We start from the raw sequence: 26,986 nt of genomic DNA, 5'->3' as shown, positions 1-26,986 counted from the left end.
ATATACTTCTTCCTGCTCTCTGTTTTTCTCAAAGCATCTACCCTACACTGTGGGCTTCACGTTATATCACAACCATACACAAATCTGGCACCAAATCTTATCCTAACTATTATCGAGGAATTACTGTTACTAGTGCAATTGTCAAATTATTCAATAGTATTCTGAATGAAAGATTAGAAAAATTCCTGACTAAAAACAAAGTTATAGATAAGAGATATTTTTGATGATTCCTTTTCACATTCCATGTGCTCGATCTCAAAATGTTCTGTAAAAAATTTAAAACTTGTGATATACTGATCACTAGAAATTCCTGTCGTAGTAATCTCACTGGACGTAGTTTCTGTACCAAAACTTTTGATAATTTGACTTGAAAATCTTCTAACGTTGTCTACGCTATTGAGTGTAACCCATGTGGCTTAATTTACGTGGGAGAAACTAAAGGTTCACTTAATAAAAGAATATCAGGACACATATTGCAAAAAAATAATGGTGGTAACCAACTTCTTTACAAGCATTTTAATGCACCGAACCAATCCATCTTGTCCATGAGGATAAGGATTTTGGAGAGAAAAACTACCATCACACAGAAAATCCAATACTAAGTACTCCTTTTCGTAGACAACGAGAAGATCACTGGATCAGGACCCTGGGCACTGCATTTCCATATGGATATAATGATAATGTACATGATGTGGGAAATTTGACTAGTCCACAAGGAAATAACGTGAATGTGATGGGACTCTTTCCCAATACTCAAAGACGGAAACGCAGTCATGGGCATCGTTCATATAAAAGACCAAGTATAAATGATGTCACGTTTGATTCATTTTTGCCTCACGTCAACAGACAATTAGGTCCACATCATATTCGTACAAAACTTGACTCTGTTCCATTGAGAGTTTTACATACGTTATTAGAAGTAACCACATCTAGTCTATACTTGGATTTTTCAACACCTGAATATAGACTGAACTCTATGATTATGACTGTTGCCAATCACAGGCTTTTTCAACCAGCACGGGTCATGGATGATATTCCTTCCAAATCATGCCGCCAGTTCCTTAAACTCAAAATTACAAACAAAGGAATAGATGCCGTCAACATAAGCAACATTCTTCGTCATAAAAGGGTTCAGTCGTGTATTCCAACTTATTTCAAGTTCAAATCTACACCCTGTATTTCCTACAACTATACTTCTACTATTGCATCCAATTTTTTAAAATTATTAACAAACTTTGCAGTGCCTAGATATAGACCATCTTATACATAATCCACCAACATGTTCTTGTTCTTCACCTTCTTTCAACTATAGTCCAGCTGGACATGTCATTACTGGTGATGTTCATATAGTTGAAAATGAGGACCTTTAATCACTTATTCTAAAAGGTTCTAAATACAGAGAACCTCGGTCTCTCAATTGGCGACCGAACTTCGTCTCTATTATGAATTATGTCGAAGATTATGCCAGACGAGGGACTAAATATGAAAAAGAACTTGATACATTGTCAGAATGGGTTAAAAGCATAAGAGGAATATTAAAATCCCGCATTAGACATATTAAAAAAAATTGCTAAAACGCATTAAAGATGCGTATGGCCGAGTTGCAGTTTGGAAATTTATGCACGCTTGCATTCACGAAGTAAAAACATGCACGTATTTAAAGCTGACATGAATTAATAAATATAGTATAATTCTATATATCCGCCATATTTCTTTGCTAATCCGCCATATTTGTTGGATATTCTATTGTTATATTTATCAGGGTTCACATAGTATATAAGGGGACGAGTTTTGCTACGCTTCACTTCACATCAGTGTCTTCGATTTTCCTGTGCGGGTAGCTTCGACAGGTAACACGTACATCTCCGATACTAATTTATAGGACATCAAGAAGAAATGAAATCACGTTTTGAAACACCATGCAGGGCTCAAAATTACAATAAACATATCGTACAGTAGTAAATCATTCTAAAGGCTTTGGATAGATAAATATAGAATGCCTTTTCTTTACGTGAATGTGCGTACATTTGCAATAAATATGTCAAAACTATACAAAAACGCGGAGAAATATTTCATCTATTATCTAGCTCTATTGATGAAATGGAACAAGCAAAGGGTATAAAATCTACGCCATTCACACTTACATCAAGCAAAATGCAAATACATAAATGCTACTGTACGTATAAAGAAGACATGGTCATGTATGTATGCTGGCCATGAAAAAGCATCGAATGCGGATGACTATTTACCTGGGTCTACTCGTAATATCTGTAAAGGAACGAAGATGTACGTGTACACTTGTCGAAAATACTCAAAGTAGTAGTAAAACTCCCTTTATTAGCATAATCCATGAAACAAAACGATTCACTCCATCTGTATTCCAACAGTAAACAACATTGTCCATTGTACAGACTGCGACACACTTAGCCCGTGCCGATCAGCTATCTTCAATCAGGGGAAGTATCAGAGTAGAATATTTACCCTGTATTGTGCATGAATCCTTATACCATATGATTTACTTGTCAGAGTATTGCAGATTTATAAATCAGGAAATCATTTAGGTACATAAATTGTTTGTGCATAGATAATTTGCATATACAACACTGCACGAATGTATGGGATGAGAGAGAGAGAGAGAGAGAGAGAGAGAGAGAGAGAGGGGGGGGGGATTCAAACAATGATCTTGTAATAATCGCGCTCTTATTAAGACAAATGATATCGTAAATTCAATATAAGAGAACAGTAACTCAATATTGCTCTCATTAATTGATAATACAGATTTATTTGATTCATTTAAAGCACGCAATAATTAAAAATTAAACATATCTTTAAATAATGTTATTTTCAATTACTTCATTTTATGCTAATTCCGCGCTCAATATATCTTATATATCTATGCCATTTTGCTTTATTACATTCTGCGTTGAACTCGACGCAAATTGTAGTAATGCAAAATGCAATAATTGAGTTTATCATATGCGTAGTTATCAAGCACATAGATTTTTGTTTTATTTAAACATATTTTATTGAGAAACTCAACAGGATTGGGCAACAGGCATAGCCTCTGTAGGCCCTCTCCCAAATACAAAGGTTAAGTACAAAGGTACAAAGGTACATAGAATCAAGGGGAGGGGACAAGAGTGTCTGTCCCCCACCTTTGATAACAATATTCAATTTTTTTGTTATTTTGTTTGTTTGTTCTTTGATGTTTTCCGTCAAACTCAACAATTTTTCAGTTATCTGGTGGCGCCCAGTTTTTGTTGGTGGAAAGAGAAACCAGATACAATGTACCTGGGAAGAGACCACCGACCTTCCGAAAGTAAACTGGGAAACTTTCTCACTTATCGGCGCGAGCGGGTTTCGAACCCGCGCCGACAGAAGTGAGAGGCCGTTATTTTGTAATGCAAGTAAAAAATATATTGGGTGACACCCCCCCCCCAAACTTGACCCCAGCTTGAAAGTTCTGATATAATAGTAGAAGACACACACCGCCACCAATTAAGAAAATGAAGATATTATGAGGCACTCATGCTAGAGGACTCTAACCACCCCATCCCACCCCCAACGATGGAAGAAAATGAAGTGTAGGGGGAAATTATTGAGGCAGTGAAAGTAAAAGACACTTTTAACCCTTCACCCGCACATTAGAACTTTGAACATCGGATAAAACATCTTGGTTTGTTTGGGTTTTTTGTTTTATTTTATTGCTGTTTTCATTCATCTTTTTTAATTATTAGTTTGAATGGCAAGAAATTTTGAAGAATCCAATTTTCCATTTTTTTCTTCCTGTTGTACCCCCCCCCCCCCCCGCCCCCTGAAAAATGACGATACATGTCTGGTTATTACATGTACATTTTGCTTTTCAACACATGCATGCATACTAATTGTATGGTGTAGAATTGCACCCTTTACCAAGCTTTCCTTCATTTACACAGTGTAAGGAATGGCAAACCAAAATCACAAAACAAAATGCATAAAGGCCAAGATAGTTTTAAGCGTAGGAACTTCATTCACGAATACATAAATACATGTATTCAGAAAAATCGCATGCATGCATTGCAGGACTATAGCATATGTGTGTTTTAACGTTTCTGTAACATGCCATAATGATTATTTTCATTTCGTAAATCTGGCTCAATGGATATATTCTGAAAATAGACATACTGCTGTACGTCCAAATTTCAAATTCAAATGTATTTGATAAGATGTTAGTATTCATAAATCAGTAAAATTCGTGTTGAGGTTTTATTTGATATGATACAGTGTCAATCTACTGTAATGCATTAGTAGGATATGCAAAACGCAAGAGTATAAACATTTTCTAGTATCGATATCTATATGATCACGAAAAAACATATAATTTATATCCGGATTCATATGTCGATTTAGATATCAATAAAAACAAAGCTGCATAGTTTGGGGGAGGGGTTCTAATGAGTCTGATGACATTTAAAGAAGGAACCCCACATTTGCATTCAAACTAGATGTACTTCAAAATGAATTCATTTCTGCTCTGACTGAAAGCATGATTCTAAATTCGGGAACGAATCTTGCATACAAAATAATTAATAGGGGACCACATAAATTCGAGCTCCTTTGGAATTTAATGAAATGCAGATATGCACCTTTCTTTCAACACGAATTGATATGTTGTTTCAGGCACGTATACCTGGGTTGGGGTGGGCAGGGAGGCTAAGCTGGTCTGCTCTCCCCACCTTTTTGACAATTTACTTTTTTCCGTTATTCTAACATACAAAGTCAGTATTTTCTACATGCACAGTTTAAACTGATATTGTTTTTTTAAAATCTGTAATGAATTCAATTATAAGCATCAACTCCTGTAAATTTTTAATCTATTGTCAATAACAAATTTTTAAATAGCTGGAATTTTTTAATGCTTGTAAGCTTACCATTATATCAGTGATCAATTTTTTTCCTTCTGTGAAATGATATATTGTACATCGAAGTAGGACACACACACTATCTCTCTCTCTCTCTCTCTCTCTCTCTCCTGTTCAATCAATGAATATGGACATACAGAGACCGTAAATAATTATGTGGTTTCCAAAGAAACAATAAAACTATATTTTCGTTTATACATTTCCTTTTATATGTGTCTTTGTGTAATCAACTGTTTATCAGTTTTATTATAGATTGCAAATGTAATACCCGCATTTTTAAACAGATGTATATTTTCGATCATTATTCTCTTATTTGGATATCCAAGTTTGTATATGATCATCGATAAATTTTGAATTGAGCACGCAATATATCCAACCAAAATGCTCAGTGTATATGATTAGATTCCCGATTTCTATAAACTGCAAAACCTCGACCAGACAAGCATTCAATACAGGAAAATTTTTCGACTCTGACATTTCCCCTGATTGAAGACACCTTGTTTGGCACGGGTGAAGTGTGTCGCAGTCTGTATTATGGAATGACAACGTGTTGTAAAGTTCTAACGAGATACAAATGGAGTTTATCATTTTGTTTCGTGGATTTATCAGAATAAAGAGAATCTAATATTTTCGGAAAGTGCACATCTCCGATACCTGTTGAATAGACGTCCGTATTTGATACGGGTTTTTATTTTGGCGAATATGCCATGTGCATTACATATTATGCATATGGCATGGACCTGTATTTAGCAAGAATTGATATAAATAATATATTTTATGCTCTTTGCTTATTCCATTCTATCAGTATGTAATTGGCAAATGATTTCTCCGCATTTATTTCATAAGAAACTGCAAATACTTGCATGAACATGGAAGTACGCAAGAAAAGCCTCTTTTTTTACATTTTTTTTCCTTCTAAATTATCTAAACTTTCGGAATGTTGCATTGGTATACAATAAATATTTTGTAATTTTGAGCAAAGGATGATGTTTTAAAATGTGATTTTATTTGTTTCGTATTCCCTATATATTACTATCGTAGATGTGCACTGGTCGAGTCCACCTAGAAAAATCACTCAGGTGTAACAATCACATTTGGGGTATATACGGGTAGAGTGAAGTAGGCTACCTGAGAGAAATATGGCGGATAAGATGAGAAAGGTGTACGTATTTATTAATTCATGTCAGCTTTAATATAGTTTATAAGTATGAAGCTTTGAATGGCCGCAATAGGTATTTAGTGTGATAATGACTTTGGCCTTTGGATTTTAAAAGCAACATGAATCTTGAATGTCATCGGGATTTGAAGTCTGATAAACATGCACCAGCAAGTACATGTATAAAAGTTAGAGATAAGTTCAAATCTACAGTATATAGTGAAAAAGAGACCTTGATATTTAACCTTTGGACCTCAAAATAAATAGGAACCTTCCTCTTTTGGATGTGATCAAAGTATGCAAGTCTGACAAAGACGCACCAAGTAGTATGAAAGTTAGAGACCGGACAAGCTCAAATCTTTGACATTTAGTGACAAAGTGACCTTGACCTTTTGACCTCAAAATAAATAGGAACCTTCTCTTTTGGATGTGATCAAAGTATGCAAGTCTGACAAAGACGCACCAAGTAGTATGAAAGTTAGAGACCGGACAAGCTCAAATCTTTGACATTTAGTGACAAAGTGACCTTGACCTTTTGACCTCAAAATAAATAGGAACCTTCTCTTTTGGATGTGATCAAAGTATGCAAGTCTGACAAAGACGCACCAAGTAGTATGAAAGTTAGAGACCGGACAAGCTCAAATCTATGGCATTTAGTGACAAACTGACCCTGACCATATACCTTTGACCTCAAAATAAATAGGAACCTTCCTCTTTTCGATTTGATCATGTTATGTAAGTCTCACAAAGATGCACCAAAAAGTATGAAAGTTAGAGACCGGACAAGCTAATTGTGGACGCCGCCCGCCCGCCCATCCTTCGCCAATTTAAAAGCCGAGATTTGCTACGCAACTCGGCTAACAAAAGTACGTACCATCTATCCTTCTGTGTTTAGTAAACCAGAAGTGATAAAAGAATTAGATAGGTTACATGTGGAATATGTTTTGGTTCCAGCCATCTTCTCAAGTCAAGGGTTTCTGACAAAGCTTGTAACAACATTGTCTTTGTTAGTAAGGCTCATTATTACAACTATATTTTAAACGAACTTGGCATTCATTCCACTTTTGGTAATCGTACTTATACTCCAACTGCCCTTTTAAAAGATGAAATCCTTCAAAACCATGCTTCACTTTTAGTTTAGACACATTTAATATCCCAGTCAATGGGTCGAATGAATATGAGTTACCGTACCTATACTGGATTCCTATACTACATAAAAACCCTTGCAAACAAAGATACATTGCTGGATCCAGTAAGTGCTCTACCAAGCTCCTATCTTTGCTCCTCACGAAAAAATTAACAGCTGTGAAGGAGAAACTTCAAATTTACTGTGCGACTAAATATGTCAGAAGTGGTGTTAATCAAATGTGGAATCTAAAATATTCTAAAGAACTTTTAGTAAACTTGAAATCGCAAAACTTTTCCCAAATCAATAACATTAAAACCTATGACTTTTCTACACTTTACACGGCCATTCCTCACGATAATTAAAGACTAGACTTTTTGACATCGTAGACAGTTGCTTCTTCAACAAAAATGGAAAACGGAAATATTCATATCTAGCGATCAGTCATCCTAAAAATTACTTTTTTAAACACCACTCTGATTCCACGCACAAGTACTCTGAAATTGAAATAAAAAATAAGCTAGAGTTCCTCATTGACAATATATTCGTGGTCTTTGGTGATAAGGTCTTCCAACCGTCTGTTTTGGAATTCCCATGGACACAAATTGTGCTTTGTTAGCTGACCTGTTTCTATATTCCCATGAAGCAGAATTTATTCAGAAACTTCTACTTGAGAAGATAAAATATCTTCCTGTGGCCTTCAATTCGACATTTAGATATATTGACGACGTTTTGTCTATTAACAATAATAACTTTCATTCATATGTCGATTCGATATATCCCTGTGAGCTCGAAATAAAGGACACCACAGAGTCGTTCACTTCTGCTTCATACTGAGCTATTTTATTGAAAGTAGACATTAACGGCAAACTGACAACTCAACTGTATGACAAATGGGATGATTTCAGCTTCTCCATCGTCAACTTCCCATATTTATGTAGCAATATTCCATTATCACCTGCATATGGTGTTTATATATCTCAACTGATTCGATACGCAAGAGCTTGTTCTGCGTATGGTAAGTTTTTAAATCGAGGTAAGCTGCTGACAAACAAGTTGATGGTACAGGGGTTTCAACAGTCTCGATTGAAGTCAGCATTTCGCAAATTATATGGTTGTTATAATGATCTAATTCGTTAATACAACCTACATATATCATTGGGTCAAATGCTGTCTGACGAATTTCATACCGATTGTTAGGCCTTTCTTGGCACACTGATTTTGACTACGGATAACTCCGTTTACCTGATCAGGATATAGGGATCACGGCGGGTGTGACTGGTCGACAGGGGATGCTTAATCCTCCTAGGCACATGATCCCACATCTGGTGGGTTCAGGCGTTTGTGTTTGCCCAACTATCTATTTTGTATTGCTTATATGAGTTATGAGATTGATCACTGTTCGTTATCTTCACCTTTCAGCTAGCTGTCAGCTGGGATTTACCAAAGCTGCTAGAACATCTGACCATATTTTTATCTTAAAAACAATCATTGATAAATACTGTAACTCCAAAGATGGAAGAGTACAGTGTATATTCCTGTTTTGTTGAATTCACACTGGCGTCAAGCTTGAACTTTTAGAACTAGGCATAGGTAACCTCTTTTACAAAATTGTTAAGAAAATGTATGAAGTCAGCATTAGTTCAAGAAGATGTAACAATTTTGTTACTGACTCAATGCCAGTAACACTAGGAATGAAACAAGGAGGTAATTTAAGCCCAAATTTATTCAAAATCTTTATCAATGATCTGCCCAATTACTTCCAAGATTGCACTGATTGTATTTTTCTAAATGACCAGTCTGTTAATTGTTTATTATATGCTGATGACCTTGTACTTTTATCTACTTCACTAAAAGACCTTCAAAAAATACTTGATAGTCTAAACAAGTTTTATAATGACTGGTGCTTATCTGTAAATCCCATTAAAAGTACTTATTTTTAACAAGGCTGGCATATTTATTCAGGAAAAAGTCATGTTCGACAATAACACAATTGACTGTGTTCAACAATACAAATATTTGGGAATTCATTTCACAGCTTCTGGGTCTTTCACTCTTGCACTAACGGAATTGTACAAAAAAGCAATGAAAGCTTACTTTAAGTTTAACAAACACTTTATCTCACAATCCTGGAACTAACATAGCTATACATATTTTTGACCACACAATTACTTCTGTCCTTTTATATGGTAGTGAAATTAGGGGATCTTTTAACCCATTCCCATCCAAGTTTAGAAAAGATAAAAGTGTAATCAATATTCTGAAAAACTGCATATTGAAGTATTGGGTGTTCATAACAAAGCATCAACTTTTGGAGTTAATTCAGAACTTGGTAGATTTCCTCTATCCTACAACTTATTAAGCAATATGGTGAATTATTGGCACCGATTAGAAAACATAGAACCTTTTAACAACATAATATCAAATGCATACACAACATTTAAGGAACTTCATGACTATAACATTCCTTCCTGGTTTAGCTTTATAAATGTCATTCTTGCATATTTCCTAAGCATACATTCGTTTTAAAAAAAAAAACAACCAAAAAACAAAGACTGTATCTGCGAACACTTTTAAGAGACAAGTGCATGTAAAAAGTATACGGTATACCAATTTTGATGCACAAGATGCGCATTTCGACAAATAATGTCTCTTCAGTGATGCTCAAGCTGAAATATTGGAAATCCGAAATAACAATAAACTTGTAAGAACTAAAAAGAAAAACAGAGTGCGAAAGACTGGAGTCAAATTCGTCTAAGGATCAGAGCTATGCATGAGGGAGATAATCCTTAATTTTGAAATTAATTTCTAAATTTTATCGCAGCAATTAAATATACATCCGTATTTTCAAGCTAGTAATGAAGTACTTTCATACTGCTCTCAGATCATTATACGTGACCCATTGATACTAGACCTGAACATTTAAATTCTAAGCTTAGAACATAAACTAAGTTCAAATGTTTCTTTTCAAAGAGAGAATTATTTGTCAATTATTTAAAATTATGGCTACAGAAGAAGCTTCAGAATTTCAAGTCATAAATTAATCATTGAAACTGATAGATACAGAAATATACCTGCACATCTTAGAATATGCTCACATTGTAATTCTGGTGCTGTGGGTGACGAAATCCATAACTTTCTATTGCGTTGTGATAAGTTTAATTTTGAAAGACTAGAAATGTTAAAGACAATAAATGAAGAATGTGCTAATTTCAGTTGTCTACAATAATGAATAATGAAAATCCAAGAATCCTTGTGTCTGTCTCCAAATTCATAAACTTGTATTATGACTAGTTCATGTATGAGAGTCTACATATCATGTACAGGTATATGTAGTATATGTTCATTAAGGTTTTCAATCTCCTTTTTACAAATGTATGAATATTCTTGATCCCAACTTTTGGTACGAGGCGGAACAAATCTGTTTACCTTTTTTATGATTGAAAGGGTGTATACAAATGGATATAGATACAATAAAAAATTTCATATCTATATAACAGTATCTTGTTCAAACATATTGTACTTAATTGCAATGTTTATATCTTTGCCCCTAAGGGCCCATTATTTGGCAATAAACTATTTGTATTGGTTGTAAATTTATCTTCATCTTGTTTGCAGACTAAAAGAGATTTTAGTTGTTGACAAACAGTTGTCAAACTTGTCATATATTTAGTTATTTCTATTGAATTTATATGTCAGATACATTTTAATTCTAGTTTCTTGACAAAAATGTCAGGATACACAGAGGGATATTCAAGCTCATAGCAAATCAAGGTGTTGATAATAACTTTCTACAGCGACTGATAACTAAAATACGAACCATCCCTAATGGTTACAGGTAATAAGAACTCAGAAAAGTTAGCTTGTGTGAAACAAGACTTTGCATAAGTACAAGATGAACATTTTGCTGAAAGTTTGTGAAAAACCTGAATCTTGATCAATCTTGCTGGAGAAGATAATCCACAAGAGGAAACGATTTCTTGTGTTGTGTTGTTAAATTCTCCCTAATATGAAACCGGTCGCTGTAGTTAAATGGTAGAGCGTTCGCTTCGTAACCGGAAGTTTCCGCTCGTGCCATAGCCGCGTCAAGCCTATGACGTTAACACAGTTAGTGATTGCTCCTTCTCCAAACACCCGGCAATTAGAAGTGAGAATCACGGGTCTTTCAGGTGTGACCTGTGGTGTACCAGCAGGCATTGGAACGTTAAAGAATCCTCCCTCCAACGACCGTAAGCGCTAAGCATATATCTAAACTTGTGGTTCTTCACCTGCAACTGGTGACGTCTCAATATGAGTGAACAATTGCAGAGTCAGTAAAGTTTACCAGTTTCTGCGCTATCAAATATTCGCGTAAAATAAGGAATTTGCAGTAAATCACACTTCGTCTTGCTAATTAACATTAGGATAATGGTACATGTTTTGGTAAAATCATCACATATGTATTTAGTTTCAATGAAAAGGTGAAGATATCGAACAGTGATCAATCTCGTAACTCCTATAAAGAATACAACATTAATTAATCTTATACATTACATTATATACATTTATACAATTGAATTAATCTTATTTGACTGATCTGATTAGTATATTGATAAAAAAAACAAACGCTTCGCTGAATCTTTTCAAATAATTTTTTCATACTTTTTGGGTCTAAAATGAATCGCATGATTACTCCTTGTTACATTTGTTTATTGTTTACTGGATATAATTATATTCTGCAGAATATGATTACATGTACAATAAAATGTGTTTTCATAAAATCCTGAAATCGTTCTCTGTAACTCTCGATTGTTGTATGTTCCTAATGCACATGATTCGGAAACCATCAGTCAAAGGCACGGGTTCTCGATACATATATGATTTCGTTGTCTTTAAATGTAACCACTTTCTGAGAAATGCCGCATCTGAATGATGCTCAACGCAAAAACGCATAAACATTGGATGACTGGAAGCTGGTGTGTCATAATTTGCAGTTGCAATAGATTTCAATGTTGCACAAAGAACCGTATCTCGCCTTTGGAGCAGATATCAACAGCATGGTTCAACAAATAAGAGTCATAGCGTCAGAAAAACAGGATCGCTTCATCCAATTGCGTCATCTTCGTTAAAAATTCGTAACAGCATCATCGACTATGGGATGCTGGGATGAGAGCGTGCAAACCTGTTCGTGGCATTGTTCTGACTCTGCAACCCACTTCAATGGTCTCAGACTCATAGATTATGGCCGTGGTAACGCTGGCAGACAGTTTGGTTCAGCGATGAATCTCGATTTTTACTGCAGAGGCCTGATGGAAGGCTCAGAGTGTAGAGGCGCCAAAATTACATCCAGGAGATGACCGATTTGGAGGGGTAGTGTTATGTTGTAGGCAGCAATATCCTATACAGGCAGGACAGCACTGGTTCACAAAGAGGCACTTTGACATCTCAATAGTATATTAATGAAGTCATACCACCACATGTTGTTTCAAACATGCAGCATCTCGTAGCAGTATTCCAACATGACAACACAAGACCACATACGTCTAACACATGATGTTCTGCTAGACATAATATCTAGGCTTTTCCTTGGCCATCAAATCACCAGATTTGAACCCTATCTCAAACATGTATGGGGCGAATTGGACAGGCGTATTCACCAAAGAAAACTGCAACCTTAGACTCTGCAATATCTGGCCCAAGCTCTGCAGTTAAAGCGGAACAAGATCCTTAGTCAGTTTTTCATTTTTCTATATACCATGTTCCAGACGTAACAAAACAAGAGGCCCATGGGCCACATCGCTCACCTGAGTCACCTTGGTCCATATCAGAAGATTTTCCATATCTATTTGCATGTAAAATCGTAGTCCCTATTATGGCCCCAAACCTACCCCTGGATGCCATGGTTTTTGCAAACTTTAATCTACACTATGTCAGAAAGCTTCTTTGTGAACTTCTTTGGCCCAATGGTTCTTGAGAAGAAGATTTTTAAAGATTTTCCCTATATATTTGTATGTAAAACTTTGATCCCCTATTGTGGCCCCATCCGACCCCCAGGGGCCATGATTTTAACAAACCTGAATCTGCACTATACCAGAAAGCTTTCATATAAATCTCAGCTTTTCTGGCTTAGTGGTTCTTGGTAAGATGATTTTCAAAGATTTTTCCTATATATTTGTATGTAAAACTTTGACCCCCTATTATGACCCCATCCGACCCCCGGGGGCCATGATTTTAACAATTTAAAATCTGTACTATATCAGGAAGCTTTCATATAAATCTCAGCTTTTCTGGCTTAGTGGTTCTTGGGAAGAAGATTTTTAAAGATTTTTCCTATATATTTGTATGTAAAACTTTGACCCCCTATTGTGGCCCAATCCGACCCCCCGGGGCCATGATTTTAACAATTTAAAATCTGTACTCTATCAGGAAGCTTTCATATAAATCTCAGCTTTTCTGACTCAGTGGTTCTTGAGAAGAAGATTTTTAAAGATTTTCCCTACATATTTGTATGTAAAACTTTGATCCCCTATTGTGGCCCCATCCTACCCCAGGGGGCCATGATTTTAACAATTTAGAATCTGCATTATATAAGGAAGATTTCATATAAATCTCAGCTTTTCTGGTTCAGTGGTTCTTGAGAAGAAGATTTTTAAAGATTTTTCCTATATATTTGTATGTAAAACTTTGATCCCCTATTGTGGCCCCATCCGACCCCCGGGGGCCATGGTTTTAACAATTTAGAATCTGCATTATATAAGGAAGCTTTCATATAAATTTCAGCTTTTCTGGCTCAGTGGTTCTTGAGAAGAAGATTTTTAAAGATTTTCCCTATATATTTGTATGTAAAACTTTGATCCCCTATTGTGGCCCCATCCGACACCAGGGGGCCATGATTTTAAGAATTTAGAATCTGCATTATATAAGGAAGCTTTCATATAAATCTCAGCTTTTCTGGCTCAGTGGTTCTTGAGAAGAAGATTTTTAAAGATTTTCCCTATATATTTGTATGTAAAACTTTGATCCCCTATTGTGGCCCCATCCGACCCCCGGGGGCCAGGATTTTAACAATTTAAAATCTGCACTACCTAATAAAGCTTATCTATAAATTTCATCTTTTCTGGACCAGTGGTTCTTGAGAAGAAAATATTTTAATGACCCTACCCTATTTTTACCTTTTCTTGATTATCTCCCCTTGGAAAGTGGTCTGGCCCTTTATTTTAACAATTTAGAATTCCTTTTACCTAAGGATGTTTTGTGCCACCTTTGGTTGAAATTGGCCGAGTGGTTGTTGAGAAGAAGTTGAAAATGTGAAAAGTTTACAGACAAACAGACGGACGGACGGACGCCGGAATACGGGTGATCAGAAAAGCTCACTTGAGCTTTCAGCTCAGGTGAGCTAAAAAACTTTGATCCCCTATTGCGGCCCCATCCGATCCCCGGGGGCCATGATTTTAACAATTTAGAATCTGTACTATATCAGGAAGCTTTCATATAAATCTCAGCTTTTCTGGCTCAGTGGTTCTTGGGAAGAAGATCTTTAAATATTTTCCCTATATATTTGTATGTAAAACTTTGATCCCCTATTGTGGCCCCATCCGACCCCCGAGGGCCATGAATTTAACAATTTAGAATCTGCATTATATAAGAAAGCTTTCATATAAATCTCAGCTTTTCTGGATCAGTGGTTCTTGAGAAGAAGATTTTTATCGCAATTCACCTTTGAATTAGAACGCTTTGGCCGATGTAGTATTGCGTTGTGTGACGACACAATTGAATATGTTTGTAATACAATTGCGAAATGCAACAGAAACTCTCATTGGTCCATATGTATAAGTCCGCCCAAATTCCCTTATACGGGAGTAGTCGGCATTAGAAAACATGACGGCTAGATGGAAACAAACTTCAAAGGAAGAAAGAAAAAAAGTTTTATTCTTGTGTTGTTGTCTCATAAATTTGATATTAAAAAATCCTAACATATTTTCCAACTATATTTTAATTAATATATTATCCCAGTTCCATTAGATGATAATTATTCAAATAGCTAAACTCACGGTCTCCATCTCTGCCACACGAGTGTTAAGGACCATAATGGGTTTATGTAGCATTTTCGTTAATCAAGAGCTTATTTTACCTTTACAAAAACTGTATCTTTTAATTTCTATTAATCATTCGCGTTGATAATTAATGACGAGTGAATACATAACTTACAACCAATTTTATGAATAGATACCAATAGCAACAGTAGTTCGAATTGACCGGCTACCTAACATGGCTACGTCAACAAACGAAATCATTTGAAGCTGCGAGTTTTCGGGTCGTGTGTGGCTTTAATGAATATTTGAAGGTATGTTTGGACACAAATATAGTAGGAAAATATGTTAAGATTTTTTTATATTGAATTTATGAGACAGCAACACGAGAATACACCGATAACGCGATATTGGGCCTCAACCGTGCGCAGCTTTTTGTGCCCCGTAAATCGAAGGTTTTTATAAGAGCTGGATCTGTAGCTCTGTTCCGTCACAATATTTTTTCAGAGAGCTACAGTTCTCCGGGTAGGCCTAGTAATTTTCTAGTCTGATCACCGGTCACCTGAATCAGCTCGAGAAAGTGGGCGGGCTGTAATCGGCCAATGAAAACTTTTATTGTATTACATCAAACATGTCATTCAAACTGTTCGATCGTCTCATTCAATTGTGTCGTCACACAACGCAATACTATATCGTGTAAAGCGTTCTAATTCAAAGGTGAATTGCGATAAAGATTTTCCCTATATATTTGTATGTAAAACTTTGATCCCCTATTGTGGCCCCATCCGACCCCCGGGGGCCAGGATTTTAACAATTTAGAATCTGCACTACCTAATAAAGCTTATCTATAAATTTCATCTTTTCTGGCCCAGTGGTTCTTGAGAAGAAGATTTTTTAATGACCCTACCCTATTTTTACCTTTTCTTGATTATCTCCCCTTGGAAGGTGACCTGGTCCTTTATTTTAACAATTTAGAATTCCCTTTACCTAAGGATGTTTTGTGCCAACTTTGGTTGAAATTGGCCCAGTGGTTGTTGAGAAGAAGTTGAAAATGTGAAAAGTTTACAGACGGACAGACGGACGGACAGACGCCGGAATACGGGTGATCAGAAAAGCTTACTTGAGATTTCAGCTCAGGTGAGCTAAAAAGGTGAAGATGATCTGAATTGTTGTAGATTCCGAATTTCTCCAGCTCAGGGAGTAAAAATACGGTCCCATTGTCTCCTCCGTCATTATTTTACGTCGGAAAATGATCGTGCTCTTTGGGCTCCGTACAACTTAATGACGTCATAATACCTCTTTTATCAAGAAGTGCCACCATTTACATAACGGGCTTCCTCTTTTAAATGGGGAGCCTTTCTTGATGGTAAGATCGATCCATATCTGAAAAACATTAGCTTTAATTCCATCACTGCCCAGTTTGTGATAGTTATTGTTTTCCATCCTCCGGGGGTTTGGGTTTCGACCCATCTTTGGTTGTGAGACTGATTCTCACTGTACGTTTATCACACAGAGTGGGAGAGGGAACACCATCTGTGGTAGACGCCCTCCGGACGGACATACCCTCTCTATATATCATTGTGGTAGCCGTCTTCCTGACGGACACACCCTCTCTATATATCATTGTGGTAGACGCCCTCCGGACGGACATACCCTCTCTCTATATCATTGTGGTAGACGCCCTCCGGATGGACACACCCTCTCTATATATCATTGTGGTAGATGCCCTCCGGACGGACATACCCTCTCTATATATCATTATGGTACACGCCCTCCGGACGGACACACCCTCCCTATATAACATTGTGGTAGACGCCCTCCGGACGGACACACCCTCTCTATATATCATTGTGGTAGACGCCCTCCTGACGGACATACCCTCTCTATATATCATTGTGGTAGACGCCTTCCTGACGGACACCGTCTCTATATAATTATCATTGTGACAGCCGCCTTCCTGATGGACACCTCTCTATATACATCATTGTAATGGCTGCCTTCCTGACGGACACCTCTCTCTATATATCATTGTGGTAGACGCCTTCCTGACGGACACACCGTCTCTATATAATTATCATTGTGACAGCCGCCTTCCTGATGGACACCTCTCTCTATATATTGTTGTGGTAGCCGCCTTCCTGACGGCCACACCCTCTCTATGTATCATTGTGACAGCCGCCTTCCTGACGGCCACACCCTCTCTATGTATCATTGTGACAGCCGCCTTCCTGACGGCCACACCCTCTCTATGTATCATTGTGACAGCCGCCTTCGTGACGGACACCTCTCTATATATATCATTGTGGTAACCGACTTCCTGACGGACATCCCTCTCTATGTATCATGATCCGTTGCCATCAAGGTGGTCTGGTTGTACTTTCTCTTTCTACGTTTTTCTTGTTTTATCTACAATTTTTTTAAAAACAAAATGTAAATTGTGTGAATATTTCCTATTAATAAATTTTCCAATGCATGATCATTTTAACTAAATAGTAACTTAAAGTCCAAACGCTTTCGGATCCCCGACTCTATAATTAATCTGTCAGCTACACATTTTCCGTAACATGGACCTTGCCTTTAATTAGTAACGGCCTTGACTTAAATTTTGTTACAATAACTTGGCTCTGAGAAATACGTTTGGACGAAGATAGCTAGCTTTTTTAACATATTTTCCTCGTGCACGGCAATGACATTTAAAGGTACCTACATTTTAAGAATTAAGAGTAACACGGTTTAATATGATACCTATAATGATGTTATATAAGAAATTATGCAACGTAAACGATCTCATTTCATCCCAGATGAAAGGAATAGGTTGAATTGGAAGTTCATTCTTGACTTTATCTCTGGAGTATCCACTGTCAGCTGTATCTATATCAGTTCCATGCATGCATTGCGCGCGTCTATTCCACACGTGGTCATAAAGAAAACAATGGCGTTGGTAAGGTTTGTCATCGAGTTCATCTATTTGTATGTATAGGAATAGGATTTATCAGACCAAATGCATTATGCTAGATCATGTTTAAAACTAAATACTAAAAGGTAGTTAGATATGCACCCAAGTTTTGGTGGGAAAATAACAGGCAATATGCTGATAGAACAATGGCTGTCAGCTCTCGGCTTGTTAAAACTACGGGCCGTACTTTTGAAACTATTTTCATTTAAATATCTCTACAAGTTACATCCGTAGTTTTTGTATGCATAATAGAGTTTGTCGTTTTATTTCTGTTATAGAATACCGTAATATATATTAAATTCTTTATTAGAATTTAACATAAACAAGAAATGTTTTAGTAGCATATACCCCTTCCCCCGGCCCCGCGTAGCAATGTGGAAAGGGATCGTTGCATGTTATGGGCAACCGCGATGCTCAGTTTGATTTCTCGCGATGCTCAGTTTGATTTCTCGCGATTTCTCGCGATGCTCAGTTTGATTTCTCGCGATACTGAGAAGACATTTCCAGATAACCAGTCTTTTGAGACACGACCTTTGACCTTCTGACTTGAAAACCAATGGGGGCCACCTACTCTTTAGGGGGCACCAATGTACCAAGTTTTATGTCTGTCATCACAAGGTTTACAAATATTGAGCGGGCAATATTTTCCTATGTCCGGAGTAGTTTGACGCTTGATCTTTGATCTTGTTACCTCAGAGTCAATAGGGGTCATCTAATCATTATGTAGAATCAGTGTACCAAGTTTGATATCTGTCAAGTAAAAGGTTCTAAGATATAATCATATTGAGCGGACAATATCTTATTATGTCCAATTTGACCCTTGACTTTTCACCTTGTGACCTCTAAATCATCTACTCCTTATAGGGAAAACCAGAATACTAAGTTTTATGTCTGTCAAGCAAAGGGTTCTTAAGATATTAAGCGGACAACACATGGTCTACAGACTGATATAGTGAACAACTCTTGAACTGACCGACAAGTGCACTTTTTCAACTTCAAGGGGTCTTTAAAATTGAGTATATGTATACTGTACCTATAAATCAGTTTCAATACCATACTCCCCAGGACCCTGTGATGTATACAGGAAGTACGCCCTTTGTAGCCACGTGCTTTGCCCCGCCCCACCCCCCACCCACCCCCAAATTTACCGTCCACGGTGATACAGTAAATGACTTTTCAGCAAAGCTTGAAAATTATAACTAATAATTAAATCCGTTTAAATACCAGGTAGATATTTTGCACTTTATATACCAGTTGTGTACGATTATGTGTCTCGCAACGCGTACCAAAAATATTGACGGCATCTATCAAACATAATTATATCTATATAACATAGTGCAATACTTCATCGCCGGATTCACAGGAGACTTGTATATTTTTCACATTATACCCTTAGTTGTAGAAATACAATTAGTTCACGAATCAAGGTCATCGCGATGTACGAACCCCAGCCTGGCTTAGATGCGGATTGATTTATAGATAGTTCATATTCCTAATGAATCACTGAGCACTTTGTATCAAAAGTAAGATAATTAGAACAAGACTTGATTGGAAATTACAAAATAAAACAATAGTGCTTTAGTTATTGTAGGAACTCAGTCACGTTTTTACAAACCAATATTTTTCTATTTTGAAATTGTTGGTTTACCGTATTTGATAAACTTTTAGAATTGTAATATTTTTATACCAGGACTCTTTAAATATATCCCACAGGCCATTTAAAATTGACAACAGAAATTTGGACCTTCTTAATGCAAGGATACGAGCAATATTTTAGCCTTAACTCTGTGGTATATAAACAAGACTCGAACCTCGTTTATGTCTACAAACAAACTAGTGAAATGTTAATTTTGTAATTTAAAGCATCTTAATTTTGCATAGATACAAATTTAAGTTTTGAATGGCACATTTTACTTAAAGAATAATTGAAATGTGATATAGAACTTACATCATCATACATGTTACAATAACATACCTCAGTCTTTGTGTACATCACAAATAATAAACTCTCTACAATGAGCTTCTGTCCTAATGTATAACCTTTTAAATTCTTTTTCTTTTAAACACATTAGACAGTAGATTTTGATCATCAAAAGTGAAAAACAAAATGTTCAGGAAAATCATGAATCAGTCCTTTTAAGATATTCAATGTACAACGAACATATTTCATTTCTAATAAATGAATGGTGCGAATTTGGTAACCATTTTATCAGATCGATAAAATTAAGTTATTTGAATATATGATAAAACCAATTGGAACTTATGTCTTGATTCAAACATTTGTGAAAATAAGTTTAACAGTCGTGCATTGACAAAACTTAGCCAAATTAATTCGAGTTTAAATCAAGCAATAATCGATTTATATGATTTTTAGCGTTTAAATGGAGGGGTATCCCCAAATTTCAGAAAAAATGCCTCCGTGAAACAAAATAAATTTAGCATGAACATGTTCTTCAAGTTTTCCACTAAATAAACTGTCGCTTTCAAATTTTGTTTCACAAGGGCATTTTTGGTAAAATTCAAAAAATCGAAACGACTTCACTGATATTATTTTCAACATCACCTGTAGTACAGGCTGTACGCTAATTCTACTGTGTGGTTCAGTGGGTAAGGTCATAGACTTTGATGGGTAACGATGTTTTCCTTTTTAAAACGACCGGGTTCGAATCCCTCACGAACACTAATTTTTTTATTTTCATATTACGTTTTCCATCTAGATTTTTTTTTCTTAATTGAAACACACTTCTAGATTTTATAAATGTTTCGTGTCAAATTTCTGTTTATGACAAGGTGTCGAGTTTGAAATAAGCTTTCAACCTGGACAGTGTTTAGCTTGTGAATAGGACTAGCAACAAACACGCCGAATACAGCATGCAATTCCTGTGTTTTAATAGTCAAGGTTGTATGTTTTTCTGAGTGAAAGGTGTTGACAAAAGCATGGTGCCTTTTACGAAAAACCGTTGTGAACTTTGCAAAGCTTTGAAAGAAAAACTTTAAGGCCAAACAAGATAACTAGTAAACAGTTTAACTGGATAAGATTATATGTATTCCAGTAGCAAATTGCTATAATAGTGAATCAATTTTACAGGTCCATGTACTTCATAAACTTCCCATATTTTGTTGTGTAGTCAGAGTTATGTACAGTTGCCAGCTGTTGATTGTAGAAAATAATACATACGAGTATAAGAACTTTTGGACTGTAGTAGTATAGAATATCAAATAATTGATATACTCCTAACATGTAACCGTATACATTGTATCTGATACTCAGAAGAAGAAAAAAGGCAATTTGATTTTCACGATTTCAAAAATTATGTTTAGACTACATGTATTATGTATTGACACATAATATGTATTAGGCTTGCCCTTAGTATTGGAGAATCCTACAGGTATTTTAATGGCAAATACGCAATAAGAGTATAAATATGGATGAATTCCCGCTTCGGTGCAACACCCTATTTTGATTTCTACTCTGTTTATTTCACCTTGAATTTTACATGAAAGTCTATGGGAAGAGCATGCTTTATTAAAATATTTTCAAAAGAATTTATATTTCCATACAAATATCTTCGTTAAAATATTTTCAAAAGAATTTATATTTCCATACAAATATCTTCGTTAAAAAGTTACATAAACTTTCTCTTTACAAAAATAGGAAATAGAATTGATCATTTACTGTATAAATTTTTAGAAAATCAGAATTTTCTAATTTTTATCAAAGGCGGATGATTTCCGAAAAGAGATTTATCAGTTATGTGAATTTGAACTATTTCACATTCATCATTATCTAACAATAAATATTTATCTTGGTTTAAATCGTTCAATCTCCTTCCATTATACATTGAATACCTCAAATTGTTTTACCTCGATTTTCTCCTTGCGCAATTCCGCTTCCAATCTTCATTATAATCTTCCCACCGTGATAGTGTACCAAGTCACGTGACATTTAAAAAAAAAAAAATCATCTCTACTATAGAACCGATAGGTACAGATATCATTGTTCCGAAATACATCGATAGCGCACTTTTCATCAATGAACAACAGACCAGTATATTGTCCGAACTTGTGTCAATTTTGTCAAAGTCCGAACCAGGGGAGTTTTGCTAGCAATTTGATTTTGCATTTTACGTAGTACATATTGTGAAATACAAATTTTAATACCCATACAATTTATGTTTGTATATGCAACATTTAGGCCTACGTAGAAGAATTACTAATTACACTTTTGTATATGCAATCATAAAGTACAGATTTATTATTCATATTGAACAGTGTCAGAATCGTGCACATGCTGTCTGATTTCGTATTACAAGTTTCAGGTGAGTGATAATTTTCATAACTTTAATTACCGGATCGTTGAACATTTACATGGGTCCGTGTTTGCCCAGCTGCCTATTTTGTATTCCGTATAGGAGTTATGAAATTAACCAATCTTCACCTTTTTATGTCACGAATTATGCATGTCTTTATCACAAATTTCCAACCTGCAGCAATAGAATTGTGTACCTTTTGGTTTTCCATAGCCTCATATAAATTACGTGACATGCGGCATTCATATATCTGTCACTAATATGAAGAGTAATGTTAGTCTAAATGATACATAGTAAATCCTTACCAGTATATCGGGATATTCCCTGGGACAAACTGTATTATTAGGATTATATAGTGCCTTTGTCTGGTTGCATGGCGGTCGTACCAAATGGTGTCGGTTTCACTCTATCACGTGATCTACCGGTATCAGAAGAAGCTGCAGTTATTTCATCTTCGCAAGCCAAGTGTCCGATTCGCTTAATCTCAAAATCATTTGCCAACAGAGGCCTAATCGAGCGACCTAGCACACTGGTCGATTTGGTTCTGCAGATCAGGCTAATTTAACAGATACTAACACAATATGGATGCTGAGATACAAGAAATCCTATATATTGGGTCTAATTTAAAAATTGTCTCTCACCTTTTTCACCTATCGATTTTTAGTAGGTAAGTAAACTTCCTGATGCATGCTTTCAAAAATATATTTACGATGGAAATTAGTTGATCTTAATCCGCCTACAAATTTGAGGTATTCGGGGGGAAAAAACTATATATGGTCATCTTTTGTTGAAAGACACTCGGACAACATTGCGTCTTATCATTTTTGTTCGCAGAGGGTAGCAATATTATATATACCCGTAGTAAATTCATTGTAATATAATTCTATGCTTTCCTGGTTGACATTTGTACACAAGGAAACGTGACACCTAATAGGAGAGAGAGAGAGAGAGCGAGAGCTACTAAATTCCTCCACACAACTTCTCCGAGAGTTCCCTTGGTTCGGTATCAACATCTATGGATGTTCTTTACAGCAAAACACCATGGGTAATCCGATACTGTTCTGATTGACATGCAAAGCTATAATAAGTGTACGTAAGTGTCAGAGGAATCCCGAATTACGTCTCTGGGTGTTCAGCATATTATTCAATGGATGCATGATGCATGTGCAGTTGTTTATTGTGTTTGATTTACAAGTTAAAAGTAAACGTTAAGAGGGGACAATTATGTAGATTGACAGGTAAAACCTGTACAAAGCAAGTCATGTTTGTTCATGGAGAACAGGATAATTTATCAACTTTATGGAACTCTTTACCAGATTTTATCAGAAATTGCACAACTTCGACATCTTTTAAATCAGCTTTTTGATTCTCATTGGTTCTCAAGTGTATGGTCTCTTTTGAGATAATTATCCGTGATATTTGATATGTTAAAGACAGGACCTCGATGTGAATTATTTTGTATGATAACTAAAATTGCAGTCCTGTATAAATAAAGATTATCATGATTTGCTAATTCATAAATCTTAACAATAAACACGTAATTTTATATCCAGTTTTGATGTAGAAAAGTTAAACACATTTGGGTTGTTCTCGTGTCTATCATTTCAATATCTTATAATATATTTTCGATAATGCTTCCCATTCTAAAATAATACAGTGATGTTCATTTGAATTTTTTTTTTAAACCTATGATGTTCTAGAATTTACGAAAATATCATACTTTTTTTAGATAATGTACATCTAGTTACAGGGCCGTAAGTAGGGTTCTAAATCAGGGGAGGCAGGGGATTGGGGGCCGCCGATTGACTTTACGACTGAAAATGACACTTTTTAAATCCCAATTTATCATGTTTGTGTTTCATTTGTACTATGTAAAGAATCGTAATATGGTGTCAAAGACAAAGGTGCTTGTCTTCATTTTAAACATATATCCTATAATATAACATTTATATAATTTTATTTTCTTTTTTGCCAAAAAATCAGACGAGGCAGTTGCCTCGTCTGCCTCATCGGCAGTTACGGCCCTGGTTAAGTGCTTTTCACATTTCAAATCTAAAATAAAAACTTGATATATATGTACATCTATTGCATCATAAACACCGGGTATTGGGCAATTCAGTGACGTCACATGCAGTTAAACTGGTTCTGGTAAAGTGTCAAATCTTGTGTTTTGAGAATATCAACATGAAATACACAGGTTTAATATACACTGCATTCATCTTCCAGTTAAGAAGGATAACTCGTGTATGTCAATACTTATAAGTATTTTATGTAGTTTGTTAAGAGTTGCGCCCCTTTCTACAGAGACTATTTATTGCAGGAGAAAAAATCACAAAAGTGAGAGAAAAATATTTGCTTATTCTAACATATTGCTCTCAAACATCATCATTAAGATAATATGAAATCATTGTTTATTAATAACATAATGTAGCAAGTGTTACCTAGCTAAAAAAAATTCTTTATTTCAGATAATTATGTCATGCAAAGTAAAAACATACAATCACTTTTATTTCATTCTAGATAACAAATAACAGTTCTCATTTCGTCAACTCAGACAGAAGAAAAGAACACTGTGCAATACTGCATGACTACCATTAATTTTGGTTTTCAAAAGTGGGGGTCTACCCCCAAAATGCATTATTTTTACCTTTTCAGCCAAATTTTCTGACGAAAGGGTGGAGGGTCCGTCGGGGAAAATGATTAATTATAAATCTTCATATCTCCCTCAATACCATGCAATAAATGTACAATGTATATTATTGCTCAGCGCCTGTGAAAATGTTTCATTTATTTTCTTATTGTACAATCAATTAGCTCACATGAGCTGAAAGCTCAAGTGAGCTTTTCTGATTACCTGTTGTCCGTTGTCTGTCCGTGTCTACCGTCTGTAAACTTTTCACATATTCGACTTCTTCTCCAGAACCACTGGACCAAATTCAACCAAACTTGGCACTTGGCAAAAAGCATCCTTATGTGAAGGGCTTTCACGTTTGTTCAAATGAAGAGTCATGTCCCTTCAAAGGGGAGGTAATCACAAAAATAGGGTGGGGTCATTTAAAAATCTTCTTTTCAAGAACCTCTCGGCCAGAGAAGCTACAATTCATATGAAAGCTTCCTGACATGGTGCAGATTCAGGTTTGTTAAAGCCATGGCCCTCGGGGGGTAGGATGGGACCACAATAGGTGATCAAAGATTAACATGCAAATATATAGGGAAATCATTTAAAATCTTCTTCTCAAGAACCATTGTGCCAGGAAAGTACAAAGAAGTAGGTACAGTTTCTAGAGTCATCTGATCCAAAATATCGATTATTTCACTTGGAGCTCAAACCCTGGCATTCAACTAATAGATTAGCAAACCCAGAATTCGCTCAGTTTGATCAGCAAAATGATTTGTGTCATGTGACGAGAGCTTGAAGTTGGCATAAAATTTGCAAAAATGCCATTTTCAATGAAATTATCCACAAATTCAGGTAGTTTTCCTTTCAGAAAACATACAGCGCATGCGTCGAGCAAATTCATATTCAAGCATGTTTTTCATCTTAAAATAATACACAATATATATCATTTTCATTTTGCTCGACAAATGCGCACATCTTTTCCTGAGCAATAATCTGTATGACATTTGGCAGTTTTCAGGCTTATTTTGAGAAAAAGGCGGGAAATGTCTTATTCATGATGTCGAAAACGCTGATTAAGGTTAATTCCAGACACATTTTATAGAGAGAGAAATTTTGGGCCTTTTTATATATACAATCCAAGATTTACATGAAAGCTTCCCAATATAGTGTATATTCAAGTTTGTCACAATTATGGCCCGCGGGGGTAGGGTGGGGCCACAATAGGGGATCAAAGTATTACATAGAAATATATAGGGAAAATCTTTTTAAAAATTCTTCTCAAGAACCACTGAACCCGAAAAGTTTATGTTTACATGAAAGCTTTCTGACATAGTGCAGATTCAAGTTTGTTAAAGTCATAGCCTCCAGGGGTAGAGTTGGGCCACAATAGGGGACCAAAGATTTACATGGGAATATATAGGATTTTTTTTTAAAATCTTCTCAAGAACTACTGAGCCGGAAAAGTTGACATTTACATGAAAGCATCCTGACATAGTGCAAATCCAAGATTGTTAAAACCATGGTCCCCGGGGTAGGGTGGGGCCACTATAGGGGATCAAAGTTTTACATACAAATACATAGTGGAAATCTTTGTAATTCTTCTTCTCAAGAACCACTGGTCCAGAAAAGTTTATATTTACATTAATGCTTCCTGACCTAGTGCAGATTAAAGTTTGTAAAAATCATGGCCCCCCGGGGTAAGGTGGGACCACAATAGGGGGGTCAAAGTTTTACATACAAATATATAGGGAAAATCTTCTCGAGAACCATTGAGCCAGAGAAGTTTACATTTACATAAATGCTTCCTAATAGAGTCAGATTCAATTTTGTTAATATCGTGGCCCCCAGGATAGGTGGGAGCACAATAGGGGATCAAAAGTTTACATACAAATGTAGGGAAAATCTTTA

The 26,986-nt window shown here is 35.8% G+C and overlaps 1 protein-coding gene across 6 annotated transcripts in view; it reads right to left on the bottom strand.

Annotated features, from left to right (window-relative positions):
• Window positions 1-22,908, bottom strand: part of LOC125668094 (thimet oligopeptidase-like) — a 45,042-nt gene extending 22,134 nt beyond the window's left edge. For 3 of the 6 annotated variants that reach the window (XR_008802726.1, XR_008802727.1, XM_056164085.1), the window contains exon 1: window positions 22,764-22,902. The gene's annotated coding sequence lies outside the window, so the exon portion shown is untranslated. Of the gene's footprint in view, window positions 1-22,763 lie in introns of all 6 variants that reach the window. The other 3 variants (XM_056164084.1, XM_056164086.1, XM_048901870.2) reach the window with 1 other exon arrangement.
• Window positions 22,909-26,986: the final 4,078 nt, after the last annotated feature.

This window comes from Ostrea edulis, chromosome 4 (genome assembly GCF_947568905.1).
Source record: "Ostrea edulis chromosome 4, xbOstEdul1.1, whole genome shotgun sequence".
Classification (NCBI taxonomy): Eukaryota; Metazoa; Mollusca; class Bivalvia; order Ostreida; family Ostreidae; genus Ostrea; species Ostrea edulis.
Note: the sequence above shows the minus strand (reverse complement) of the source record. Positions and strands in the feature narration are given on the sequence as shown.